Source organism: Triturus cristatus, chromosome 2_1 (genome assembly GCF_964204655.1).
Source record: "Triturus cristatus chromosome 2_1, aTriCri1.1, whole genome shotgun sequence".
NCBI lineage: Eukaryota > Metazoa > Chordata > Amphibia > Caudata > Salamandridae > Triturus > Triturus cristatus.
Window position 1 is genome coordinate 608032219 of NC_140581.1, and position 13615 is coordinate 608045833.

The 13615-nt window shown below is 43.6% G+C and overlaps 1 long non-coding RNA gene across 1 annotated transcript in view; it reads right to left on the reverse strand.

Moving 5' to 3' along the window:
* Positions 1-466: 466 nt before the first annotated feature.
* LOC146865678 (uncharacterized) overlaps positions 467-13615 on the reverse strand; it is a 389403-nt gene continuing 376254 nt past the window's right edge. Inside the window, exon 3 of the long non-coding RNA XR_014976675.1 lies at positions 467-608. This is a non-coding gene — a long non-coding RNA (uncharacterized LOC146865678). The remainder of the gene's footprint in view (positions 609-13615) is intronic.

The window sequence follows — 13615 nt, forward strand, 5'->3', positions numbered from 1 at the left end:
ACTCTTCAAGATTCTCCTAATCACCTTCAGAGCCTCACTCAAATTGGGGCCAAAGTACCTCTCATCAAGGTTCACCCCCTACATTACACCTAGAACCCTTAGGTCCTCGTCAGCTAACCTCCTCAAACCCCCCCAGTTTTAGATGCAAAACAAAGGGAGGAAAAACAATTGCTGTATTAGGTACCAGAGCTTAGAACCTATTGTCAATGCATCTGAGAATGTTAAAAACTGAATCACAACATAGGAAAGCACTGAAAACTTGGATTTTCGGATCCTCAGATTAATTTTGTCTCTTACTCATTTAAGAACATCGGAGCTTCTTCTCACCTCCATACCAGCGCCAGGATGCTCCTTTCGAAGTGGCAGTCAGCGCTTTATAAATACTTCATTTCATTTAATTTCATATAGTTGTCAGAAAGCAAAATAATCCTCAACAGCCATAAAGCTTCCGACTGAAACTGGAGATCACATGGTTAAAGTCATCAACTCACAACCATAGCAGTCCATGAAATGATTCTGCAATCTGCCATATCCTCTTTCTTTCTAAGAAGTTCAGATGATGACGCCTCTGTCAGCCGTCGATCCTTTAGCATCCAATAGGTCTGCGTCTACCAAAACATATAAAGCATTCAAAATAATCAATAGCAAGGCAGCAAAAATATTTTAGAAGAAAGTATTACAACAACAAGACTCTTGATAATTGAGTAGTTAAATTCCATGTGATTTGCTCTCAAAATAGGGAGGGCAGTATTCTATTCAAATATGAATTCCGGCGAGATAATCCCTGGCACTTCAGCCTTCACTGAATAACTGCTTTCCATCACATCAGTTAGGAAGTTGTATACTCTATAAAAGGACTTAAGGCTCAGATTCTGTTTGTTCAATATTTATTTACCACCAATGCTGCAAAATCTGGAACTGACTTAAAATAAACCGTTTTAAAATGTTTATCTGGCCACGAGTCAGTTGCTTTTAAAATGCTCTTCAGTCTGCGTTCCTCAGCAAATGCCATGGAGTCAATTAAACCTCTGGTGAAGTGAGTTCCAAAGCTAAACAGGTCTATGATGGCCAACTACAATTCCCACCTAACTCACCTAGGTGCTGGAGGAAGGAGCCTTTTAAGAGAAATGAATAATTTGTTATACCTATAGACTTCAATATAAACACCAAACTACACACAACATGTGATTGTCTTGGAAAGTCGAATAGTATCATACCCACTTGTTAGATTTGGTCTGCCTGGCAACCGTCAACACTGCCCCTTTCTGGGAAACAGAACGACCAAACACATCTAATGCTTGGACATTTGACTAAAATAAGACATGGCAACATGGTTAACATGGCAATAAATAAAGACTTAATGGAAAAGTCAGCATTATCTGAAAACACATCCAAAATCCAGTTTGCATACTAATGTCTTGAGTAGCAGGATTCTTGAGCATTTCTCATTCTAATCACCTTTAATAATTTGCAAATCAGCCGTTGTCTCATACTGGTTTATTATCCATCAGATCATGACCAAATGAAATTGCTGAATGGAAGAAATGGACTGTCTATTAAGCTTTACCGGGCTTAGCCAGCCCTCAAAGAACGGATGCAAACAAGGGTGGCACTCATGAGACCAAGATCCATCTCCACACAGCAACTACACCAGTTCCTCCAAGCTCAGTGATATCACTTGTCGGTGTCAGCCAGCCAGGGGCCATATTACACAAGCACCCTGGGGGGTGTAATGTCATTAGTGCCCGCTTTATGCGCCTCTATGGTACTTTGGTATTACAGAAGGGGCTGAAGATGCTTGTGCACCCCCTTTTGTAATACAGGTTGCATTGGCGCACACACAGCACCCGCGCTTTTAGAGGATGTTCCTTCATTTTTATGGGGCTGGGACTTCATGCAAATGAGGGAATCACTTTACCTCTGCGCCCGTGCCGTAATACTGATGTGAGCAGAGAGGCAAACATGCCTTTAGAAGGAGCACTGAAAGTGCACCGCAAAAAGGTGGCGCACTTACAGTGAGCCTTCTAAATGCATCCATCTAAAGGGATGAAAGGGGTCCCATTGACCCCCTAGACATCCCCTTGCAGGCGGGTGCAGCCACTCACTGCACCTGCCTGCAAGGGGATCTCTAATCCTTTTTAAAAGTGCAGGCCGATTGCCGCCTAGTCAGAGAAACACGGAGCAGCTTTTAAACAGCTGCTTTGTATTTCTCTTGAAGTGGCAAGTTTGTGGCTGCCCTGAGGGAAGCACATTTTTCCTGATAGTGTGCACTGTACATGTTTGCACTCAGTACACCAGCGTTAAGGTGAATCGTGGTGCAAGCATGGAAAGTGCGCCCTATCAGTAATATGGGCCCGGGACTGCTTCATTAAGACAGCAGCTCTCTGAAGAATTTACAGCAGTTTACATCTGTCCCTAAAGCTCCATGATGAACAGAAGGCCTTCCTGCATCAAGGGGTGAACCTTCTCCTGTGGGCTCAGTGAAGGTCCTGATAGGGAGACAGTTGAACTTGGCAATTACCTAGTATTCCCAGAAATACTGAGAACCAAGCTTGAACCTTTATTTTTATATGCGAATTCAAGAGATGAGAATCATGAAAAACACAAAGCTCAACTCTTGCTCTAATGTTGTTGTATACACACATTCATCTGCAATGGCTCTGGGTCTAGTATCCTGTGAAAAAAACCTGGATCCTTTGCATTCATCGTGAAAGCTAACAGATCCATATGTCGAAGGACCCACCTGGAAGCTGGTTCCAAAATACCAGGGATGCAACCTTCAGTCTCTGGCATACTGCTAGAACTAAGAGTTCAGGACCACCACTGCATTTGTAAGTCCAGAGAGATGTAATCAAAATTCCCTTCTCTCAGCAGAAGTGTCAAAATTCCTTTTCATTTTCTCCAACATCCTTGATTTGGCCCCTTCTAGCTGGCTGACATACTGCACTGTTGAGCTGTTTTCCATTCTCAGTAACATGTAGTGTCTCAGTTTCTTACCTGTCCCTCCAAAGGCTCGATATTGGGAATAACATGACGAGCAGTTCCCAGCAGTAAATGGGAAAACAATTCTTCTGACCATGGGCCTCCTGTAGAAATGACATAACAGGGGGCCACAACCCCATTGAATGCATGTGATTGTACAAATATGTCAAAATCTAGCTCCCCTTTTCAATGCCTTCACATGGCCCAGCTAAAACAATAATTCTGTCATGGCTTCCTCTGGAAGGTGAACATCCTCTGCACAGGACAAACAGTTATGGAATCTTCAACCACTGAAGGGTCCAGGTTTTGAAAGGGCCATGAAAAATGCTCTCAGGTGGCTCTCACGGCACAGCATTTGTGCAATGGGATGGCCTTCGCAGCAGGTAGCAATGTGATTTGCTCCAAACAGGGGTATACAAACATGGGCACAATGAAATGTGAGATCTATGCACCTGATTGTCATCATACTTCCTGAAGCAGTAAAGAGGGACAGACAAAAGGGAAGATATGCATAAGAATCTTCCTCACCTTAACAATAAAAATTGCTGACCCACCTCTCACCTTTGCCTTCTACGAATTCCAGCACTCAGAAGGAACTAATCAGCAGACCATTGCTAACAAGGAACTCAGTGAATTTCTAAAGGTAGTCCTGTTCCTGCCCTGCCTCATTTCAGTCTCCGCCTCTCGACTCACTAGCCAAAGGAATGCATTCAGCAAACTTTCAATATCTGGCCGATCTGTCTTCTTTCTGTGTCTTGTGCTACTCTAAACCAGGGCCCATACAAAAGGATCCTACTAGTCCCAGTAGTCAGACTCTCGCCATACACTGAATCTTGCTATCACATATGAATTACACATACAGCAACTCAACATGCACCCTGATTGCCAGTGCAAAGATCTAGGGAGGCGGGGGTTTCAAACTAAGGCAGAATTTTTTGGGGGGTGTCAGTAGACCTTTCTCTCTTCTGACAAAGAAATTAGGTCTGGTCAAGAATAATAATTTACAAAACATGTCATGTTGCTGCCACAGCTTCTGTAGTCTCATGTTAGTTTTGAAGGCATGCCTGGTACACCCCGCCATGTCACAGAAGACAGAACAGCTTATGGGCCTTGCATTACTACGGGAAGGCATAGGCCTCTGTGCACATGCTGGATTAGTGTGGCTGCAGGAACAACAAAAAGTCAGAATACCCATTTCACATGCAGTTAGGCACTAAGGGCAGGAGTACACGCCAGTATACCATTTGATTTTTTTTAACTGTATCATGCTCAGCAAACAATGTATATTAACACAACTTATATCAATGAAGCTTATTGTCCTTTTTGAAATACTATTCTATTTTTATTTTTTAAACTATTTTAGTTTGTGTTTTACTTTTTGTTTACTAGTACTATTAAAATTTAAAACATAAATAACACTTTCTCTAACAAACACACACGACACATAGACACACATACTTCCAACCACCGATGACATAAAAAATAAAAGTAACACAACAATACTAAAGTTACTGACAGAGGGGCACCCTTGCCATACCAGCATATAGAACTGGGCCTACCTACCTGACCTGGCTGCGCTGAGAGTTGGCAGCCTACCTTGCAGACTCTTCCCACTCATTCTGGATGATCACCAGACCAATTACTAGACGCAACATGACCATTAGCCTAAGATATTTGTCTAAATTTGTTCGCTCAAGTTCTGCGACATGCAATCCAAACTTGACTGGGACTGGGTGAGAACCCAAAAAAAAGTAAACAAGTGGAAGAAGATCAATCAAATGTTGGTCAGGAGTGCTAACACTATTGCTACATCACCAACAGTGATGTGCAAATGCTGTGTGAAAATGCCTGCAGACCTGCTAGCACTCATCTCAGCTTCCTCCCTGGCAATTGAGAAAGCTCTTATTTGCATGTACTCTCTACATAACATAGAGTACCATTGATGCATAGTGTTTATTGTTACTATTCCTCCAACTGAATGCTGTGTGAAGTCCCAGCACCTCTTCAGTACAGTACATTACTGTAACTGTGAGAGCCTCGGATAGGATTTGTTATGTGAAAGTTGCAGGAAATGCAAAAAAGTACCAAACCCATGACCACAGTTGCTCTGACTTTGGCAGTGCGGTGGACTGGCTCTCCCCCTGTTCTGACTTGTTAGTCTGGTATGGTTTCATTGCAGGAAGACCCAACTGCTCCGTTGGCACTATCAGCAACATTGTGCTCTCTTAGCAGCAGCCCTCAATACAGGTGGCATTGGAACCACAACTGCACAGACAGGGCCATTGTTCCCTGGTGGGTGCGTGCACGTGCACCCGTTCTACCGTAAGCATAAAGTGTCTTGTGTGAAGTGCGCAAACACTTGCACACCACATCATGCGAGAGGAGAGACTGTTTCGCGCCGCTGCTTTATAAAACTCAAGTGGTGAGAAAAACAGTCCTTTGCTTGTATTCCTCATCCACGGCAGTCTGTAGGGTTAATGAGGGCCACATATCCTGTAGTTTTCAGGCAACAACAAAAGTGTCGAGATAACTCTGTTGATTAATGTACCTGCTGGAGAGAGATCGGAGTTTTGTCAAGTGACAGTTTTTATTCATTAAAGGTAATGTCGCACATTGGAATCTAATGGGCTCACTTAGACTTTCAGCTGCGCAAGGTTGATTAAATGAGTACCATTTTGAAGGGTAGAAATACAACTTCTTTTCAGTGCCTTAAGAACGTTGAGGTTATAAGCTTAACTATAATTACTACTGATTGGCATGGGAAGTTGTCTTGAAAATTGTGCACAGCTGGTGCAACACCTAGGAATTTTATCAGGACAACCCTACCAAAAGCCGATTTCTGAATGATCCCCCTCGGGAGACCGTCCTTTTAGAGTACCCACACAAGAGACACTTCAAAAATAATTAACGTCTCAAAACACCAACAAAAGTTTTGCTTCTGCTTAGATGCCTCGAGCATGAAATTTGCCACTATAGAGGCCTTGCTGGGACATTTTGCACACAAAGAAGGGACAATTGCTGGCATACAACATTTGCATACAAGTACTTGTATACGTGCCCATAAGTTATGTGTTTGTGTGTCTGTGTGCACTTTAATGTGTATTTGTACATATGTGACATCTGTGTTTTTATGCTTGAGTACATATGTTTGACTACACACTGTGTGGTTTGTCTTCATGTAAGCGCATGCATTTTTGAATTTGTCTGCATTTGAGAACGTGTGTGCATCTGCATGCGCATTTGCCTGTGTGCTTAAGCAGTTCATAAATCTTTCTTGGGAGCAGAGGCAGCAATCTTGAGCAGAAGAGGAGTTCACCTACGATGCGGCGAGCGCAAGGTAAGAGTTTTTATATTTTATTCTCCCTCCTCGTCAAATGTTGACTTCCCCCCACCCCGCCCCACCGCTCTTACCTGCAATGGCCCGACTGGACTGCTTGTTTATCCCGTAGTTTTCAGGCAGCAATGAAAGTGTCAAGATAATTCTGGTGATTACTCTTTAGTTACTGTGCAGTTCATAAGGTACTATCATAATCTAGCACAGTGAGCTATGAAGTGTCATTAAAAAGCTGCATGCAAACTACATCTTACAGGTTAGAACATTATGTTCTATTCTGATTCTTTCATTATCCTAATGCTACTAGAAAGTGTTTGGATAAAAAGTAATTCTTATTAGTAAATCCAACCCTAACCACTGAATCCTGAGTTTTTGCTTCTCCAGACCAAGCACTCCTAAAAATGCCTACCAGTATGGATGATATGTGAATCCTACACCTTGTAGTCCCCTTTGCCTTATGGAACATTTCCTATAGACTGATTTACACACATATGATTCATTTTCTCTTAAATTGTGTGTGACATAAAGTGCTCTGACACCCTACATCGGTATGAACGTACTCTATAAAACAAATGAAATACATGTGAGAGAGGGGCTATGCAGAGATGCGGGGTACTGTTGGAAGGTGATAATGAAGGAATCATTAAAGTGCCTCAACAAAGATTGTCTTGTCCTGGTGCACTGTAAGGTCATCATTTACTATGCTTTAAAAGCCAATACAATTGAATATAAAATGAAGTATGTGTTGTACAATGCGTTATTTTGCCCACCTTTTCTAGGGGTGAGAACCCCAAAAGCCTCCTTGCAGTGGTCAGGCTTGCATGCATGGTTGGGTTCTTTGCGCACGTACCCTTGGCTGCAGCGCACAGAGACCTTACACTGCACACAGAGGAAAGAAATTAGAGGAAACATTCAACAGGGCCGTTCATTAGAACACAAAAAGCAGACCAGAGGAGAAGTGAAATAACTTATTTCTGGGAAGTGTGCTGCTCTGGCCCTACTGCTAGCACTAGAGCTTGCCGGAAAATCACAAAACTAAAGTGATACAACCCCATATAACTTTAATGAAACTGCCCGACATAATGGAGATATAACTTGCAGCCACAGAACATGACAGCAATCTTAGAAGTACAGCTAAACCACTCCAAGATGGCCAGCCACCTCTGTTGGCTTTGCCCATGAGGGTACACTTAAACAAGTACTGACAAAGACAATAGCTGCAAACCATAAGCATTTCCAAAGTGTGATCAATTGCTTTGCCAATGCTTGTTCACTCTGTCCTTGACACACTCTGAAATCAGGTTCATGTCATTTATGTCTTACAGGAATATAGCACGTTACAACGCATGCTATTACCACGCAGTAGGTTACAACAGTTGTTACCACGTGTGGATTTACATTCAAGTCATTTCTACGACTTGCGCCAGGTGGCGCGCTGTACTTAGGAATAGTATAAATTACTATTCCTACTCCAGTTAGTGCAACAGCAGGGAAGGTGTTGGATTTAAAATCCAACACATTCCCTGGTGTTGCACTCCACCTAGCGCAAGTCGTAGAAACGACTTGCGATGTAAAGCCATGCGTGGTAACAACGCAGTTGTTGTAACGCCCGCGTTGTTATCTACCTGCGTGGTAATAGCAGCGTTGTAAATGCTGTTTCCCGTCTTACAGAGAAAGACTGTGCAAGACTGTGCAATTGTTTTATATTTGTCGTTTTGTATGGCATAACCTTAGCACAAGTGCATAAGAGCGTTGTAGGCACGAGAAGGTTAAGTGATTAGCCCAGAATCACAAGATGTTGGGCCAAGGCAATGATTCAAGGCTGGCTCCCCAGTTCCAAGGTTGTCAGCTCTTGCTACAGGGCCAAATCTCCTGCCATGGATGAGAGTTTACGAATCATCTATGTTGAACTGGAGTTTTTTCATATTATTTTTTGTATTCCCCTTCAAATAGACAAAATGTTTTAGCTTAAAGTTAATTTTTTAAGCATGGAAATTGGGCCATTAACAAATACCTGTCTGTGATACAAAGGTTTAATCATCTGACTAGTCTATGATTGTCGTACTGTTTCCACTTTTCCAGTAGTAACTGTGTGTTTCTTGGGCAACATAAACATTAGGATTGGTGCCAGACCGATTCTATGCACCCCCCCCAGGATCTGTTGCCCTAAAGGCCAGCTAGCTCACAGTGCTACCTCCATAAGCCCCTCTAACCTAGAATGGTTTGGGCAAACTCAGAACATGACAGCCCTGATCCCTCCCAGGAATTGTGGTAACAGATCTAGCACCTTTTCGTCAGTCACTTGTGTGCTCTCAGAGATATATACACGAAAGACACAAATGGGTGTTTTCGATATTTTTTGAACCATCATGATTCTTGTATAAAATATATACACTGCAATGATCAATAGACAAAAACAGATAAAACTGGTTAAAAGTATAGAGGTCTGTGAAGAGAATGAACGATTCCACCATCGTGCTAAAACAGTGTCTATAAACTGGCATATAAGTGCTGAGCATAGTATGCTCCTACTATGTGCTCCCTAACCTAGTTGTGTAGGGTGTGTGTATGCTCTGTCAAGAATCCCCTATAGCATGATCTAACGCCCCTTTACCTGAAGGCACAGTATGTAGGTCCACGTCTTGGTCACAGGTTGGGCATCCCTCCCACAGGGATAAAAAGGCACCAGCTGAGCTGAAACAACAACACAGCGATGACCTTGCAAGTGACACCTGAGTGCTCCCCTCAAGAGCACGCAAGTGCATGTGTATTTATAATAGCGACATCTATCCTTCCGTGTTGATTCCTCAGCTGAGCCGGCATTGTTTATTGTCCCTGTGATAGCAAAGTCACCTCGTGAATGAAATAATAACATTTGCACAGTATGTGTCGGGCATTGTACAAAATGTACACGGTGTCATGATAGTGTTCTTGTGAACATATTTTGCAAGCATAGTGGTTTCTGAGAAACTAACCCTGCACTGTCACGCAAGGAAATGTGTGTCAAAAGTAATTGTGTGAAAGAGAAGGCAACTTTAGAAATATGCGCATGTTAAAATGGCAGTGTTTCTTACCGGGCCTAACTGAGCCACGTGACATGATGTTAATTAAACTTTACATTCCAACAACAAGTCTATCTGAATAAAGACAAGACATATTGGCCACATTACAAATGCCATGGAAATTATGATGGGCATTAGCGATGCAGAATGTAATTAGGGACCCCTGAGTCTCCCATATCTCACAGAAATGCATTGGCCATTGGAGGAATGGGGGCACCCTGAGGTTTTGGGGGCCACCCTGAACAGCAGGGGCTGCAGGGGCCTGCATTAAGCCCTTGATGATGGGGGCGGTAACCATGTTACTATCTCCATGGAAAAATATGAAGACCCTCGACCTCCCTTGTTTCCTCTGGATGTTTCTGTGGTTCAATAGAGCAAATAACTCAATGAAAAACTGCAAGGAGGAATAGGAAACTACAAGTGAAGTGGACCCAGAATTAACCAATGCACAAAATACTCTTGCAAACATCGCTGCGCTACTAATGTTTAGTATTGTGCAGTATTGCTGCTCTCAGCACGCCGAATCATAATCTGTTTCTCCCGACACAAATATATTTGCTAAATGGCTTATTAAGATGTTCAATTATCGAGGTTGAGATTGGACAAGGCAACATTTGCATAAGATACAGTAGCTTAGGGATAGCATTAATTCAAGAGATGTTATCCATCCAGAATTTGCAATCAGTATAAGTGTCCAATGAAGCATACCAGCCTTCATTTTATGCATTGTACAAGGACAATTAAAATGATAAAAGCTGATATAAATACCTGAGGGGGAGCATATGCCGCCATCAATCCAGACTGTGCTTCACAAAACATTAGCATTGCAGTCAAAGCGCGCGGGCGCTAAGGATAAACTCTTAATTTAATTTATAAATCCTATTACTTTATGAACATAACCGTGCAAGAGCATGAGAGATGAGGATACAATCTTGCAATTCAATCAATTGAATACTATGTCTTCCAACGTAGTCCTGTATATAACAGTCGCTTGTCCTTTGGCCTGCTATCCCCATAGACACAGAACTAATTATTACACTTTTGAAAGAGGATTATTAGGAAAAACATATATTGTGATTAACATAATCATTTTAGAAGGCAGCTAGAAGTCTGGCATGGTTAATGACGATTTTGATGTTCCATAGTTTGATGAGCACAATAGAGAAAATCTGGGTTAGACCTGGCCCTTTTTGCCTCCTTCCTACTAGTTTTCTGACCCTCTTTATGTTGGCTGAAGGACTTTGGGCACTTTACCACTGGTAATCAGTACTAAAGTGCATGTGCTCTCTCCTCTAAAACATGGCATGGTTGGTTTACACCTGTTTGGCATATTTAATTTACTTGAAAGTCCCTTGAACAGTGGTATCCCATAAACCCAGGGCCTGTAAATTAAATATAACCAGTGGTTCTGCAGCACTGCTTGTGCTGCTCACTGACGTAGCCTTTCAAACATGTCTTAGGCCTGCCACTGCAAGGCCTACATGCGTAGTTTGCTACCACTTCAACTTGCATTTAAAACTACTTACACAGACTTAAAACTCCCCTTTTACTACATATAGGTCACCCCCTAAGTAGGCTCTAGGTAGCCCTATAGGCAGGGTGCTTTGTAAGTAAAATGTAGGACATCTGCCTTTATTTTGTGGCATGTCCTGGCAGTGACAAACATCCTATTTTGTTTCTCAATGCTATAAGGCCTACTGCTCTCATAGGCCAGCATTGGGAATTCCCTTATATATGTTTAAGTGGCAATTCCTGATCTGAAAGTGGGAGAGTTGCCATGTTTGGTATGTTTGGAATAGTGGTGATAAATCCTGCTTACTGATGTGGTTGGATTTTACATTACTATTTTAGAAATGTCACTAAAGTGGGCATTTCTCTTTGCTTACGACTCTTAATGCTTTGCAACCTGTCTTAAATCCACGCCTAGGCCTGGGTGACAGCTACACTTTGTGCTTACTTTCTAGACAGCCATCACACAGGAAGGGTTGGGTGTGACAGGGTTACATTTGCATTCATCTGCATACTGATGGCCTTCCTGAGCTGGAAGAGGGAGGGCATTCACACTTTAAATTTGTATAGGTTGTGTCCTGCCCTCACACAAAGGGCTGATCTACTCCCTACTAATGTCTGACACCATGGCTGGGGCTCGAAGGGAGTGCAGTGCACTTCTAAGGTTTTTTATTAAGTCACCCTTAGATCAAAGACAACTTAGAGTATAAGTACAGGGACTCTGAACCCATGTTTTCAAAGCATTTTTGATCTGGAACTGAATCTCTGTCAGAAGGACTGCTGTACAGTTTAAAGGACTCATCTTGGCTGCTCCTCAGCTGTTGCCCTGCTGCTTGCTACTTGCTAGGTGGCATGAAGTACTCAATGGATTGCTTTACTGTTTATTGCCCTGTTGCCAGCTGCTCCCTGAACCTGTTCTTCCAAGGCACTGTGGTGTTGTCAGGAGAAACCACCATTTAATCTTCTTGCTGAGTTGTGTGCTGGCCGGCCTGCCTGTTAGATTGCTGGAGAGATTTCCACCCTGCAAGAAGGACTCTTGTGCTTGCATGCCTGCTTTCCCTGTGTACCCCAAAGTATTCTCCTGGGACTGCTGGCTGGCCCAGAATTGGCCGTGGGACTCTGAGTCCAGCCTTCGCAGTCCTTGCAACTAGTGTGTGTTGAGCACTTTATCTTCCTCCTAAAATCAGTGCGGGCTGAAGCACTGGTGTGTTCCCTTCTGTATTGAGCATCCAGAGTGCTTACATTGATCACACAGCAACGAAGAATGACCCCCGCCTGCCCTCGTGTATTAGGGATAATTACTGGGCAGCCACGGCCTGTATAGGGCATGCTACCGGGGCGGTGACGTGGGGCGGGGAGGGGCAGTGTGGGGGGTTGTAAAATGCGGCATACGGCCGATTTCAGGTAAGTAACGGAATTTTTTTTATTTATCTATTTCGTTACTTACCTGAAATCGTCCGTATGTCACATTTTACAACCCCCCACCCTGCCCTTCCCGCGCCCTACATCACCGCCCCGGTAGCACGCCCGATACAGGCCATGGCTGTTACTGGGGTGTTAGCGTGTGCCCCACCTGAGTCGTACTTCCCAGTCTGTGTGCTAATTGAAATCGCCTCTAAGTGGAAATCCCTGCAGCGGCTCCCAGCACAGTCTTTCACGACCATGCGTTTCCAGGGAGATGGGCGAGCTCGCTGCACCAACGATGGGGGAAGTTCATGCCACGAGGGAGCCTGCGGACTCATGTGTGAAAGAGGTAATGTGCTCAACCTGCCCTGTTTAAAATGGGGGACCGGGTGCCTGTTTGTCGCCCCCGGTCTGGTCTGCATTGCTGAACAATGCTGGGCCCGCCTACCCCTCGGAGGGGGGCTTGCTGATACAGTGCCTTTCCCTCCCTCACCCTGTGCCTTTGGATTTCAGGTACTGTTGGCCCCTGTGGTTGCACCGCTCATTTGTGGGCAACAAACTGATAAACCTGCACACAGGGGACCAGTAGAGGGGTCCCCACTGGATTCTGTTGTACATGGGGGGTTGTCCGCCCCCCATGTTTGGACCATACCTGCAAATCCTTTGCTCCGCAATTGCTGTATTGCCTTCTTGGTCATGAGGGTCTGTAATTAAGCTGTACACTTTTGCTTTCCCAGCCCAAGGGTGATATTGCCGTAATTCCCCAAAGGGGAGCGCCCATATCTATTTAAGCACTGTGATTTACAAGGCCTACAGTTTATTTCTGCATTTGTCCCCAGAGAGCCTCATTGTGTATCGCACATACTGTATAACCTGTGATAGAAGCACAGGTGTGCTGTAGCTATGTGTACCCTGCATTGGTAGATGATTTACACTATGTGTTTATGGTGTTATTTAGTGGTTGATGTACAGATGATGATACCGGGTGATTTATGTGGTTTGCTTCTAAAAACCTCAACTGCTGCATTTCTTGCCCTGGTGTATGATGCATGTCGTTTTGATTCTTGAATTGTCAGGATAGCGAGTACTATTTCAATACTGGCGGAGTATTCACAGTGTTTATGGTTCAGGTAGTTTTGGTCTATCTTATGTGCATAATATTTACTATATTTTTTTATATTATCTTGTGTGGAGTTTCGTGTGGAGTATTCATTGTGTTTCTGTGCATGTGTGTGTTGCGTAAACGCTTTACACATTGCCTCAAGGGGTAAACCTGACTGCTCTGTGCCAAGCTACCAGAGGGTGATCACAGGTTATCTTTGGT